At 44.7% G+C, this 15,782-nt stretch overlaps 1 protein-coding gene across 3 annotated transcripts in view; it reads left to right on the top strand.

Annotated features, from left to right (window-relative positions):
• The window catches only part of ARHGAP10 (Rho GTPase activating protein 10), a gene marked incomplete at both ends in the record, with an annotated part of 308,500 nt that overhangs the window by 1,098 nt on the left and 291,620 nt on the right, over nucleotides 1–15,782 (top strand). The window lies entirely within an intron of this gene.

The following is a 15,782-nucleotide window of genomic DNA, read 5'->3' on the forward strand; positions in this document are numbered from 1 at the left end:
TCGCGTGTACACAGTGCCTGGCCCAGTTAACATCCATCCTAATGAATGAGTTGGAATATATTTTAATGGGAAGAATGTAGTGAGCCCTCCCTGTAATTTTGGAAGCAAGTCACTCAACTTCTCTGGATGATCTCCAAGGTTCCTTTTGGTTCGGTGACATCTTTGGTGTTGCAAAATCAGGACCCGGAATCACTCTGCTGGGACATGTGACCAACGAGTGGGCTTGTTGAGTGGATGCTCTCCAGGCTCTTGGCACCCGGGTGTGTGAAGGGTGGGAGCAGGAAGGGGCTGTAAATATGGAGGTGTAGGGAAGAGCCGGGTGGGGTGCAGTGAGCTTGAATGTTAGGACTCCTTCTGAAGCTCCCTGTTATCCAGTGTCCCTGGCTGGGCGAATGTGCCTTCTCCTCCTGGCTGTCGCAGCTCCGACAGATGGCAAAGCCCATTTGGCCACTGGTACAGAGCTATTTATGTGACTGCACACTGGCCGCTCTGCCAGCAGGAAGCCGTGTGTTCCAGCAGCGCTGGTACATCTGGGGGGCCAGCTGTTGCTCAGCCTCCCGCCCCAGAATGTAGACTTCCTTGAATTTGTGAACTAGTCTCTTATCCTTTTGACTCCTGGCCTTTACCATAAAAAGCATCATTGGTAATCATGCTTACAAAAGCTAATGGAAAGTATCCCCCCCACCGCCCCCCCCCCCCATTTTGTTCCATTAATTTTAAACTCTTTCCCAGGAGACAGAAACGGCTTTAGTTCACATGCTTTCGGCAAGGCGGGAGGCCAGGCTTCTCCTGATGTTCACTTCCAGTTCTCATCAGAGACTAAGTGTTGGTCTTCAATAGTGAGGTCTGAGATGCATTCTTCTCTGTTGGGTCCAGGCTACATAGCGCTAGGGCAGGTCACCTAATTCTTTTGTGCTCAGTTTCTCCTGCTCTACTACTTAGAGCCATTAGTAAGGTTCAGCGGCATTTGTAAATGCCTTGATGAGGTCTTTAGAAATTTCCTTCTAGGTCAGCCTAACCATTTGAGCCTTTCTAGATCATTGGCGTCCAGAGACAGGACATGTGAGGATCTGCAGAAGCAACAACAATTAGATGGGATTTTTTTTATATTACCAGATGTTTTATACATCTTGCAAAAATGGCCTTTTGTGCATTGCAAGAATTGTGTGATTTCTGTTTTTAATTGCCCTGTAATAGGCCTCCTGTGTGCACTAAATACTTGTTGGATTTTTGTAATTTGGATGCCTTGAGATGTCTTCAAAATCTTCCATAAATATTTAAAGAAGTTGGAGGCCTGTAGGACCTGAAGGCTTACTGCTGAATTTATTTAGCAATCAGAAAATATGTAGCATTTACCCTTTGTTGTGCTTGAAATAGCAATTAAGTAATTAGGTAGAGGGCCTTGCCCCTGAGTTTCTGTAGTTGCATTCATTTCAACCTAAGGATCCATTTTTGACCTATATTCACTATGCTAAATTCACGAAACAAAAGATACCCAGATGAAGGAGTTCAAAAGTTAAGGGGCACTGGGCATGGTGGCCCGCGCCTGTGATCCCAGTACTTGGGAAGCTGAGACAGGAGCATCACAGATTCAAGGCCAGCCTCAGCAACTTAAGGAGACCCAGTTTCAAATAAAATACCTCAAGCCTGGCGTGGTGGTGCATGCTTGTGATCCCAGCATTTGGGAGGTTGAGGCAGGAGGATCAGGGTTTGCAGACAGCCTCAGCTACTTAGGTCCTTTGCAACTCAGACCCTGTTTCAAAATAAATAATAGGGCTGGGGGTGTAGCTCAGATAGAATACCCTTGGGTTCAGTCCTCAGTGCCACTACACACACGCGCGCGCACACACACACACACACACACACACACACACGTCTAACATGTCTAACTGCCAGGAACAAGTTTGCTGTAGAATAGAGTGGAGGAGGTTTGCTGGAAGTTTGGGAACTGCTCGTGTTTTAAGTAAAGAATAGAACCTTGTCAGGTTGGAAATAGCCAAGAAGAGACCAGAATATCTGCAGTGTTGGGAAGAGTGAGGAGACCAGTTTGGCTGGAATGAAGACCACATTTCAGAGAGGAGCCTGGGATGGAGGGAGAGGTCAGTTTTACATTCTAGAAGGCTGTAAACGCGAGGTTGGGAATGTGGACTTTCTCCCTTAGAGAATCATTGAAGGTTTTTTGGCAGGAGTCTGACATACTGGGGTAGAGATGGTTTAGAGATAGTATTAGATGTTGGTGTGTAGGAAGAGTTGGAGAAGGGAGGAGACATTGGCTTCTGTGGTAGATCTGAAGAGCATTCCCTCAGGCCAAGGGCCTCTTTGTTGAGATGATTTTAGTCCTTGTCTTTTGTCCCTCCTTCCTTTTCCTAGAATAACCAATGTCCTCTTCCAGTGTAATTTAAACTTTTGTCAGGTTTTTGTGTAATGTCTAAGTAGCTGCAAGTACTTAAGATTTATGCAAATATATAGTATATTGGCCAGAAACAGCAGTAAGCCATATATATATATAATTTCCCTGGGGAACTTTTGAGTGGCTAGAATTGAGAACCACTGAGTTAGAATAGTCAGAACGAGCCAGGTGTGGTGGCGAACGCTTGTAATCCCAGCATTCCGGAGGCTGAGACTGGAGGATCGTGGTTTGCGGACAGCCTCAGCTACATACTGAGGCCCTCCGCAACTCAGTGAGACCCTGTTTCAAATTAAAAAGAATAAAAAATAGGGCAGGGGTTGTAGCTCGGAGGTCGAATGTCCCTGGGTTCCATACCCAGACATGCAAATAAAAAAAAAAGAATGATTCCTAATTGCCTGAGTCACTTGGAAAAGGGTGTAGATGGGTGAAGAAAATACGAATTGGTGGAAGGGGAAAGAATACTAACTGGACCAAGGAGTGTCTAAGCAACCAGCTAATGGTTTTCTTCAAAACCTTTCACACCATTTTATTCAGCCTCAAGGCTCTCTGCATCAGTTCCATTTTTTTTTTTTATGAATAAAGGAAACCAAGGAGGCTCAAGTTTACAAAGAAGTAAAATTATTTTCAGTCTTCCAAATCCCAGTATGTTTAATGTAATGGTGCCTTAAATTCCCCCAGGAGCACATTTCTCCAAAACTGTAAACATGGAGATGGCAGAAGGAATTGCTTTTATGTTCTCCTAAGAGAAACAAAGCAAAAGTCATTAACATACCAAGGCCTAAGAATTGTCAAAACCAAGTCTTGGAAGATCCAAAGTCTAGTCCTGCCACGAGTGAGGTCCTTCACAGCTCTTTCCATGTCTGTGATGAAAGCAGGTTCCCTCATTAGGGCCCTTACAGCTAAATACAGTCACAGGTAGACAAAACTAGACAATCTGATTGCTGAAGAGCATTTTATACAACCCTGTGAGTGCTTAATAACAGTGAGGACTACTTGTTTTTATCCCCCCCCAGAAAATATATTTTCTCTAGAATGCCTAATGTACAGTTTACGAACAACATATATGGCTGGGCGTAATGCCACACACCTGTAATCCTCAGTACTTTGCTCTTGGGTTCGATCCCCAATAAAACACACACACACCCACCCACCCATGGTGGGGGTAACTATAAGAGACACGTGCATTCGGCTGAGAATCGAAAATCACTAAACTCACTTACAGTAAATCTCTTCTCTGATTTCATAATTGGATCCTAGCTCTGGCCAGCAAGATGGAATAGGAAGTCTGTGGAGACTTCAGGAAGAAGTTTCCTTTGGTCAGACAGGAGACTCAAATGAAGATGGTTCTCTATTCTTTTTTTCTCTACTCTTGTGTGTGTGTTACTGGGGATGGAACCCAGGGTCATTCTACGTCCGAATTTCACCCCCACCAAGCCCTATTTTTTATTCTTTATTTTGAAACAGGTTCTCATCAAGTTGCAAAGGGCCTCACTAAGTAGCTGAGGCTAGCCGCAAACCCCGATCCTCCAGTCTCAGCCTCCCAAGTTCTGGGATTACAAGTGTGCATCACCACGCCTGGCAGTTAATGTACTATATTGTCAAGTTGTGATTGCTGGAATGGCTACCTACCATCTTGGGCCTGTGAGTGTAGCCAGACTGCAAGTATATGGAGGAGACAGCTAGTTATATCTGGGTTCTCAGTGCTGTTGTGGAGATCATAGACTGTTTTAATCTTAGAAGCCCACATCTGAACATTTGTTAGATAACTGTACCTGAAGTGCACATCTGGACATCTGTTAGATAACCAGTTCAAGTCGGTTTTCTGCTACTTAATACCCTATGATAGTGGTATAATTGTAAAATCTGTGCAGATGCACTCATTAAGTAGAGATTGGCATAGAAAATATTTCAAAAAGACAACTTCGAATACTTTTCCCCCCAAATGGAAATCACCATGGACCCCCTAAGGTTGGAGCATCACCTGGGATGAGTGTTTGACTCTTGTGGGGTTTGACGATGGCAGGCTAGTCATAGGCTGACTGAGAATTAGTCAGGCTTGTGCTAAGAGGGCACCAGACCGGCTTTAAATGCTGGAAGTGCTTTAGTCACTGCAGGTGGTCCTTGACTTGATTTAGAGTGGACCAGGCTTAGACACCGCCACCTGCCGAGCCGTGTTTATTTAGAATGTCTTACTGGTCAGCCTTTGACCAGTGCTGCCTTTCTCTAATCCCCCATATTCTCCATCTGCTGAGGTCCCTTTGGTCACTTTTTTTTTTTTTTAATGGTACTGGGGATTCTACTTCTGAGCTATACTTCCACCCCTTCTTATTTTTATTTTGAAATAGGATCTTGCTAGGTTGATAAGGGTGTCATGACTTGCTGAGGCTGTCCTTGAACCTGTGATCCTCCTATCTCAGCCTCCCAAGTACTGGGAATATATATAGGTTTAGAGGAAGAGTAAGACAAGAGGGTGTGTGTGTGTGTGTGTGTGTGTGTGTGTGTACACTAGGGATTGAACCTAGGGGCATTCTACCTCCAAGCTACACCCTCAACCCGTTGTTTTTGGTTCTGAAACAGGATCTTGCTAGGTTGCTGAAAGTCTCTTTAAATTGCTGAGGCTGATCTTGAACCTGCTATCCTCCTGTCTCAGTTTCCCAAGTATCGGGATTGTAAGTATGCGTCACCATGCCTGGCTATGTTTTATCTTTAAAGTAGCTGACGAAAGAATATAGTATAGAAGATTAAGAGCGTAGCTTGTTGGAGTCCCTGTCCAACCCAGGCGTCTGCATACAGTGGAACCCAATCTGTCTGCTCTTGTCCGTAAATTAGAGATTATAATACTACCTGCTGTACTGACTGGGTTATTAGTTGGATTAAATTAACTGATGTATGTAAAATGTTTAGGATAAATGTTCAAAGGTCAGCAACTATATCATCTAAATTGTAGTTATGTGTTCTAATATCAAGGTCCTTGTCTTGCTTGAAAATGGCTGCTCTGGCCCATAGACCGGGTATCTAACCTTTTAGCACTTTGTCTCCTAACACTGTATTTGTCTAGATCATTTGCAAGTAATCACGACTGACTTGTCAAACTCTTAAAGGCTTCCAAATCTTTGAGTGTAGTTCAGGATACTGGAAACTTTTGGAAATAACACTGGAAAGTCAACACCCAATGGTCTCTTGGGGGGGAAATACTTTCTAGAATTTATTTCTCATTTACAATGATTTGAAGGTGAATCTGTCACTTGGGCTGTTGCAGATGTAGTGAGCCAGCTGAGGTTTAAGCAGGACAAAAGGCTTCTCACCCAGGTAGCTGATAAGAGTTGATAGAGCTTCACGATCTGATCTCGGAGATGCTGAGATGGCAACATCAGTGGCTGGAGCCTTGACACACTTGAAATTTACAGTGATGCTCTTGGCGGACGCCCTGCATTGGACATGCTGGAAACCCTCACCACTTCATGGATAGTGCTTGTATTTGCTATGTAAATTCACAGTGAGAAAAAGAATCTGTAAGAGGGATTTTCCCAAGGGCTGTTAAGTAATTCTGTTTTGCACAAAGGAATCCTCAAAGTCCCCTGGACGAATTCCCAAAGAAGCAGTTTTGAATTCCGTGATTCTCGTAGCTGTCTCCTGCCCTGTGTGTGTGTAGGTAGCATCAGGAGAGGCAACGATGCTGGAAAATTGTGGTCGGCTAGGTTAGCATAAATCGTAAGATGAGGGTTAACTCAGTTTCCATTCGGCCACAGCTGACAAAAAATAGTGGCTCCTTTTGGCACTTCAGTAAAGTTTGACTTTTAGGAATATAACAAGACCTTGTCCTGTGGGATTCAGTGATATCTAGCAGTTGACTTTTGATATCATGTTTAAAAAAAAACTTCTGTATAATTGGCTTTATTTCAGGATTTGTAGGGAAGTGCTTAGAAATTCATAGATAATTCTGAGTTTCTTTTACAATTACTTTCAGAGCCAAATAGACAACTACAAACTACATTTGAAAAATGTTTCTATTTAAAATGGATACAATTTAAATAGTATTAGACTACTCTATTTGGGGGATTTAACTGGGGATTGAACCTTGGGGTACTCTACCACTGAAGTACACACTCGGCCTCCCCTGTTTTTTGAGACAGGGTCTCACTAATTTCCCAGCCTGGCATTAAAACTGTGATCTCCTATTTCTACCTCCCAAATATTGGGAGTTCAGGCATGTACAACTGTGCCTGGCTGTGTGTGTGTGTGTGTGTGTGTGTGTGTGTGTGTGTGTGTGTGTGTACGTTTTACTGGGGATTGAACTCAGGGGTATTCTACCTCTGAGCTACACCCCCAAAGGTCTCACTAGGTTGCTGAGGGTCTTGTCTAAGTTACTGAGTCTGTCCTTGAAACTGTGAACCTTCTGTCTCAACCTCCCAAGTGCTGGGATTACATGTGTGTGTCGCCATGTCCAGCTCTGACTTCTTGCTTTACTTTGTGCTAAATTCATTTGGGGCATTATACTAAGAGTTAATCAATGAAGCCAGGTGTGGTGGTGCATGCCTCTAATCCTAGTACTTGGGAGGCTGAACCAGGAGGATCACAGGTTCAAAGTCAGCCTTCATCACTTAGGCTCTCAACAATTTCGTGAGACCCTGTTTTAAAAAATAAAAAGCTGAGGGTATAGCTTGGGGGTAGAATGCCCACCTTTAATCCTCAGTATCCCCTTCCCCCAGTCAATGACATATGTTGTTAAAAAACACATTTTATAAAATGATCCCATTTCCCCATATCTAGAGAGATTAAGAACTTGTCCACAAACTGGGCGTGGTGGCACACACTTGTAATCCCAGCATTTGGGAGGCTGAGACAGGAGGATCGCCGTTCATGGACAGCCTCAGCTACTTAGGCCCTTTGCAACTCAGTGAGACTCTGTTTCAAAATAAAGAATAAAAACTAGGGCTGGGGTTATAGCTTGGAGGTAGAATGTCCCTGGGTTCCATCCCTAGCACCTCAACTCCCCCCCCCCCAAAAAAAAAAAGAACTTGTTCATATCACACAGCCTGGCGTTAGTGGACTTGGAATGTGGAGCCAGGTTTGTCTGACTCCTTGGTCACAAAGGCTGGACCGAGGTCTTCTGGTGGAATATTATAAGTCTTGGTCATGACCGGTGGGGTACCGCATGCTTATAATCCCAGCATTTGGGAAGCTAAGATAGGATGATTGCAGTTTGTGGATAACCTCAGCTACGTAGTGGGGCCTTTTACAACTCAGTGAGACCCTGATAAAGAATAAAAAATAGGGCTGGGGGTGTAGCTCAGAGGCAGAATGGCCCTGGGTTCCATCCCCAGTTCTATTAAAAAAAAAAAGTCTTGATCATCTGGAACGGTGCATATTTGTTAATCTAGTTAGAGTATTATTAGCTCAGTACAGTATAACTTAATATTTGGATTTTAAGGCCCCTTGGGATAGTCATTGTAACTAAAATTGATTCCTAATTTGTGTTTTAAATATGAACATTCAGAGACTGTGTCGATGGCAAATCCATTACACAGAACACAGACCTCCACCCTCACATACACTATTTCCTTTCCCTCCTCTCTCCTCTCTCTCCCTCTTTCTCTGTGGTACTAGGAATTGGACGCTAGGGCATTTTACTTTTGAGCCACACCACCAGGCCTGTTTTATTTTTTATTTTGAAACAAGGTCTTGCTAAATTGTGGAGGGTCTCACTAAGTTGTGGAGGCTGGCCTAAAACCTGTAGTCTATTATCTTAGCCTCCCAAATACTGGGATTCCAGGCATGTGCCTCCCGTAGGCCTCACCTAAAAGCCCTTTTGTGTCAATAGAATTAGACTTCTAGTGTTAGAAGAGAAAAACATTGTTTGCTGTGAGCTCTTAATATTCATATTCATAAATGTAATGCAAATGTAGAATTCTGGTAACCGTGGATCCGGTCGGGTCAGATGAACTTCAGGCAGGATCGGTTGGCATCTTGTGGTTAGCCCTCAAAGCAAACAGGAGGCATGGCCTGCCTGCCTTAATTATCCCAATACAGGAATGTAATTTATAGACATACCAAAGGATGCTTTTGTACTGAGAAAGCCTTAACATCCTTCTTTTAAACACACACACACACACACACACACACACACACACACACACACACTCACACTCTGAAACCCCTGGCACTTAATTCTGAGGGCAGGGCTCTCTTTCAACTCTGAGATGGACAGAAGTCACAGCCCTGGTCAGCTGCCACGGCTAGGCCGGACTCCCTGGTCCAACTAGAATTTCTTCCCTGTGTTTTCCGAGGAAGATGCTAATCCGGTGTCACTTAATACTTCACCGGTGAGTGTGACTTCTCGCTGGTTGACTTGTGCACCCACAGGCGCCTCCTGCCCTTGGGTGCTGGGGCGCCGCTTGCTCTCGGCGAGCCGTGGTGAGGTGTGTGGCTGGAGGAACTCGATTTGGCCACAGCAGTGTCAACTCAGGTCTCAGTACAGAATGTCTAATGGTTTCTAAACCATGGGGCGTTTCCTTTTATTTCTTCTGACTAAAGTTGGCTCTGATGTCATTTACTTGACACCTTGGGCAAATTACATAAACCCTCAGTGCCTCAGTTTTTATTATTAGTAAAATGGACATGGTAAGACCTCTACCTCTCTGTCCTTTTAGTTTTTGGGGGTTTATTTTCTTTGGAATCAGGGCCTCACTATGCTACTGCGACTGGACTCTTAAGTCCTCCGCTTAAACGATCCTCCTGCCTCTGCTCCCCAGGTGGCTGGGACTCTAGGTACAAGTCACCGTGCTTGGCTGGGTGGCGGCGTTTAACCCTCACATTAGGCATTATGAGACCTTGGAACCCTGCCTGACCTTGGTAGGTGCTCATTACTGTTGGAGTCTATCCTGACATCCTTTCATTAGATTTGAGCATAGTTGTGGCTTTGTCAGTAGTGATAGCAGAAATAGTGATATCACACACGCGCGCGCGCTCACACACACACACACACACACACACACACACACACTTTTCTTTCAAGCTAGCAGTATTTTGAAGCATGGAGCTGAATATAGGCCTCTCTGGTTAAGTAGAAGAACCCACCTGTGGTGTGTAGAAGTACAGCACAGTAGTGAAGTCCTTTCTGTAAAGTTTGGAAGACAAGGCCAAAAGTACTAGGGAGCAGAGTACCACTGACATGTCAGTACATTTGAGAACCTGGCAGATAGCTGTGCTTTTATTTTGTGAAACACAAGTCAAGGGAGATACTGCAGGTATGGTTTTTGAAGTCACTTTTACTCACTGTGTGGCTGTGAGCACCTTGCTTATCTTTCAGTCTGTTGACTTCCTTTTCTGTTAAAAAGATGGGTAGTAGTCAAATGTTCAGAATGTCGTTAGGAGCTGGGCGTGGTGGCACACATGCTTGTAAGCCCAGCATTTGGGAGGCTGAGGCAGGAGGATCGCTGTTTGTAGACTGCCTTGGCTACTACTTAGGCCCTATGTAACTCAGTGAGACCCTGTTTCAAAATAAAAAATAAAAAGTAGGGCTGGGGGTGTAGCTCAGAAGTTGAATGCCCCTGGGTTCCATCCCCAGTACTGGGGAAAAAAAAAAAGAAAAAGATAAAAAAGTTAGGATTAAATTATTTTTAAAGTATTTAGAAAAGTACCCGAACCATAGTAAATGCTATGTGTATTTGCTAGGTGTAAAAAAAATTAAGTATGTTTATATTGATACTGTTGATCGTGCAGGAGAGGTGTCAAGTCGCTGGGATGTAGCTTGAAGGTAGAATGCCCCTAGGTTCAATCCCTGGTAAAACATAGACACACACACACACACACACACACACACACACTCCAGCTATTATGGGATAGTTGCTAGATGTTTAATAGTAAAATGAGACCCTGTGTATCTGTGCCGAGTGTGGTGGCATAAGCCTGTAATCCCAATACTTGGGAGGCTGAGACAGGAGGATCTCTGGTACAAGGACAGCTTCAGCTACTTAATGAGATCCTGTTTCAAAATGAAAAGAGCTTGGAGTATAGCTTGCAGGTAGAATGCCCCTTAGCGGTAGAAAGACTCCCCCCAATGGTAGTTCTAGTGAGGAAGACATTACTTTGTGTGTGTGTGTGTGTGTGTGTGTGTGTGTGTGTGTGCGCGCGCGCGCGCGTTCCTGGGGACTGAACTCAGACATTCTGTCTCAAAGCTCCACCTCTAGCCCTATTCTATTTTGTATTTTGAAACAGGGTCCCACTAAGACCTCTCTAATAGGGCCACTCTCAGTTACCGAGGCTGGCTGGGAACCTGTGCACCTCCTTCTCAGCCTTCCAAGTACTGAGATTACGGGCATGCACCACCACCCCCGTCTAGATGACATTACTTTAAAAACAATTTCATTTCTGTTGAGTAAGTATGGGATGCCATGGCCTTAGCTAATAGGACTAACTACTAGTTTGGGGGTTCACAGAAAACTTCAAGGAAGTACATGCCGTGCACGCTGAGCATCCCTAACCTGAGATCTGGAATGCTCCAAAATATGAAACCTAGCTGGGGTGGTGGCACACACAAGTAATCCCAGTTCTTGGGAGGCTGAAGGATGGTAGGTTCGAGGCCAGCCTCAGCTTCTTAGTGAGGCCCTCTGCAACTCAGTGAGAACCTGTTTGAAAATAAAGTATAAAAAAAAATGGGACGTAGCTTTAAGGTAGAATGCCCCTAGGTTCAATCCCTGGCAAAACATAGACACACACACACACACACACACACACACACACACCCCTAACACTTTCTGAACAATGATGTAATATCCTATGTAGAAAATTCCATGCAATGAGAAGACTCCACACCATAGAACTTTGCTGTTTGCACAAAATCATTAAAAATATTTTATAAAATTACCTTTGGGCTATGTGTGCAAGGAATAAGTAAAACATAAATGAGTTTTATAGTTAGACTTGAGTCCCATCCCCAGAATACTTTATTATGTCTATTCAAATCTTCCAAAATCTGAAAACCCCTAAACAGTTCTGGTCCAAAGTATTTTAGCTCAGATATCCAACCTCTTGTAATCTGAGACTGGCGGGAGGGTTTGGGCTTCCCAGGCAAGGAGTGAGGAAGAGAAGTTCTCCAAGTCCAGGAGAAATGTATCTGAAAGGCCCGGAAGCCAGGCAGAGCGTGTCCTGTGGCTGGAGGCCGAGCTCAGGTGGGCTGGAGCTTTGGTGTGGACAGAGGTGCTGCCCAGCAGACAGGGCACAAGGGCCTTGTGAAAGCAAGACATAGATTTTATTCTGAGGACAGCAGGCCTGATGGAGAATTTTAGAATACACGATTGGCAAGATCAGAATTTCCTTTCAAAGATATTTCTCAGCATACATGCGTAATCCCAGCTTCTGGAGAGACTGAGGCAAGAGAACCACAGGGTTGGAGCCAGCCTGGGCCACTTGGACCCTGTCTCAACATAAAAAGTGTTGGGGGATGTAGCCCAGTGGTAGAGCGCCCTGGGCTCAATTCCCAGTGCCAGAGGCAGATTCCTTGGTATTGTGACGATGAAGGCAAATGGGAGGAAAGCAGGACTGGAGGTTGCGGTCACTAAATTGGCCAGAGGGCCGGAGACTTTGGTGGCAGAAGAGCAGGCAGGTTTCAAGGCTGCAGGCCGTGGCGGGTGGAGGTGGCGCCTCAATTCCTGGCTCTGGCAAGTGGGTGCTGTTGACTGAGGTCTCCAACCCAATGACTGGGTTTTATGGGAGGAGAGAATGGGTTTTGGCTCCTGATAGAGAGAATGAAGGACTTCAGAGCTGTCCGCTGGACATGTTACTCAGTAGTTGGTATCTTTTATGGGTGTGCATTTCAGAACAGGAACCAGAGCTGGACATAAAGGTTCTAGAGCCACAGCACGGAGATAGGGATTGATACCATGCAAGTGGATATTGAACCTGCCCAGAGAGGGGCTGCAGAGTTAGAAAGCCGGGTAGTGCAGGGCAGGCCTGAAGGACCATCCGCATTGAAGGGTGGGTGGAAGAGGAACTTGAAGACAGGCGCCGTGGAGTACACTGATGATACCAGTGCTTTGGAAGCTGAGACAGGATCTCAGGTTCAAGGCTGGCCTCAACAACTCAGCAAGGCCCCCAGCGACTTAGAACTGTTTAAAAATTAAAAAAAAAAAGTAGGAATAAAGTAGGGCTGAGGGTGTAGCTCTGAGGTAGAATACCCTAGGTTCAATCCCGCGTGTGTGTGTGTGTGTGTGTGTGTGTATGTATATGTATGTGTGTGTATGTGTAGAGAGGGAAGGGGAGACACACACACACATATTCACACACACACACACACACACACACACACACACACGTGAGGATTGGGAGGGGAGATTAGAGAGTGAATGAATCTGAACAAAATGGGTGAGGGAAACCCCAGGATAAAAGAATGTTTGTGAAAGCAGAAAGGAGGAAGCAGACCCTGCTGGAGTCCAGGTGACTTTTTGTTCTTTGGTGGTACTGGAGATGGAACCCAGGAGCATTGTACATCCGAGCTACACCCCCAGCCCTTTTTCTTCTTATTACTTTTTATTTTGAAACAGGGTCTCACTGAGTTGTGAAGAACCTAAGTAGCTGAGGCTGTCTTCGAACTGTGATCCTCCTGTCTCAGCCTCCCAAATGCTGGGATTACAAGCCTGGCCCACCACCACACAGCATCCAGGTGATAATGAATTAGCAAGACAGGGTCTTGGGTTATAGAGGGAAGAGAAGTGTAGCTGGTTAAGCCAAGTGGGAGCCCAACTGAACAGGAAAATAAAGGAGCCCAGGGTACAGGTAGCACTCCCAAATCACTTGGTTTCTGCGAGAGGGGAGGGGGTTAAAGGCTGAGTGACGGAGCAGCTCAGGGAACAAAGTGCTTCTTAATGTAGAAGCTGGGTGGAGACTGGGAGAGGGGGCTCTGCCTTTCTTCTGTTTAATAACAGGAAGCATATGCTAGCACACCTGAGCCACCTTGTAGAGCATGGTTAGGACATTGAGGAAGTTAGCAAGTGCTGGATTTATTTTCTTGGAAGATAGATTGCAAGATAGTTTTCAGCAATATTTTGCTGTCTCATGCCACAATTTTTTCTGATTAATACATAATATATAACTTGTTAGTTTTTTCTTAGTCTGTTTGAATTGGTGGGTCGTAGTGTGAAAAATACATTTTATATATAAAATATAATATATATGTATTTTTTCTTTTTTGGTAGAACTGGGAATGGAACCCAGGGGCATTCTACTTCTGAGCTACAGCCCCCCCCAATTTTTTATTTTCAAACTAGGTCTCACTAAGTTGTAGAGAGCTTCACTAAGTAGCTGAGGCTGTCTGCAAACCGTGATCCCTGTCTCAGCCTCCCAAATGCTGGGATTACAAGCACGCGCCACTATGCCTGGCTGATATTTTTCAATTAAAATTTTTTTTGGCAAGCTGGGCATGGTAGTGCACGCTTGTAATCCCAGCATTTGGGAGAACCTCGGTTCCCACACAGCCTCAGCTACTACCTAAGTAGTAGCCTTATAACTCAGTCAGACCCTATTTCAAAATAAATTTAAAAAAAATAGGACTAGAGGTGTGGCTCAGAGGTAGAATTCCCCTGGGTTCCACCCTCAGTACTGCAAAAAAAAAAAAAAAAAAAAAAACCCAAAAAACTTTATTTGGCACTGAGGATGTTCAACCTTCATCCTATTCTCCCCTCCCTCAGCTCTTTTTTGGTTTTTATTTTGAAGCAGGGTCTTGCTGAATCACTGAAGATCTAAGTTGCTGAGGCTGGCCTTGAACCTGCAATCACACCATTCCTGGAGTATAAATTTTGAACTGAGAAGAGGCAACGGGGTTGGGGGGCGGAGACAAAGTAGGCATAAAATGTCTGATTGTATCAAGATGCTTCTGTTCCTCTGTTTCATACTTTATTCTGTCTGTACTTAAAAGACCCTAATTTCAGGGATGGGGCGAGGATGAGATGAGAGAAGCTGGTTTTGAACTCCTGGGCTCCAGCGATCCTTCTGTTTCAGCCTCTGGAGCCCCGGTGACTGCAGGCGCCTGCCACCTTCCCTGGCTTGACAGTTCAGCTCTTGATATAAAACATACCGTGTATGTATCTTCGGTTATTGGCTTCAGTTGCAAGTGAGAAAACACTAAAGCCCGCTGAAGGGGGAAGGAGTTTGGGTTCCCCTAGTGCAGACCGAGGAGCAGTCTGCTTCGGGTGCCCCTGACCCCCGGGCTCGCTCTCCCCATTGCTTGAATTTTCCTCGGTTACTTTGCTCCCAGATTGGCAGTCTTTCCATGATGGCTAGAATTTAAGGCTGTCATTGTTCTCAAACAGGCAATTTTGACTCCTCCTACACAATTTATTTTTTTTTCTTTGTGGTACTGGGCATTTATCCCTGGGGTATTTTACTTCTGACCTACATCTTCAGCCCTTTTTATTTGAAAGAGGGTCTTGCTAAGTTATTGCACGCTGGCCTTGAACCTGCAATCAATCCTTCGGTGTCAGCCTCTATGAAGACCCCATCAGTCCTGGGCCCCTTGCCCAGTGTGGACCTATCACTGATACACAGTAGGTCACATACATTGGCCTGCTGAATCATGTCCCTACCATTGGGATAAAGAAACGTGTCTGCTTGGCTAGAATGCCAAGGCTCTCAGTAGAGGTGTAGAAGCAGAGATGACAGCAACTCCGAAGCTAATGTCTGGTTCAAAGTTTCAGTGATGTAATATAAAGATCTGGAGCTTGCTGTACAGCACAAGCCCTATGATTAACAATATCATATACTTAGAAATTACCTAAGAGAGGTTTGGGCTTAGTGGTAAAGTGCCTGCCTAGTGTGCAGGAGGCCCTGGGTTCCATCTCCAGCCCCCACCCTGCCCCCATTTTCTAAGAGGGCAGAGTTATACTAAATGCTCTTATCACAAAAGGAAAATGACAAGACACAGAAGGAGAGGGGAAAAAAACTTAGCCACAAATGCATTGAGAGTGATGGTGGCTTAATGGTCTCCCAGGTGTATCCTTATCGCTAAACATATCATTGTATACATACACTAAACCAAAAACCTGGTGTGCAAGACACAAGACAACTGAAACTTATCAAAGACTCCTATTAGATTTGTATTGATTTGGGCCTCGGTGCTGCGTGCAGCAAGCCAATGAGAACTCCGTGAAGATTGCAAGTCAGAGTAAATACACTTTCTATTTTTTTCCCATTGCTTGATTAATTTTCACCAGAATAAAGGGGTGGGAGCAAGGAAGTGAGTGGGACAAAGAAGTAAAAACTAGGGGCAGGTTTTGGGGTTCATTGTTAAGGTTGGCCCTATAATGAGGTGTCTGAGACATATATTTCACCACTGAAATGTAGAGTATTGTGAAAAGAATTTAGATTAAAATGGTTAATA

Source organism: Muscardinus avellanarius (genome assembly GCF_963383645.1).
Source record: "Muscardinus avellanarius genome assembly, chromosome: 6".
NCBI classification, from domain to species: Eukaryota; Metazoa; Chordata; class Mammalia; order Rodentia; family Gliridae; genus Muscardinus; species Muscardinus avellanarius.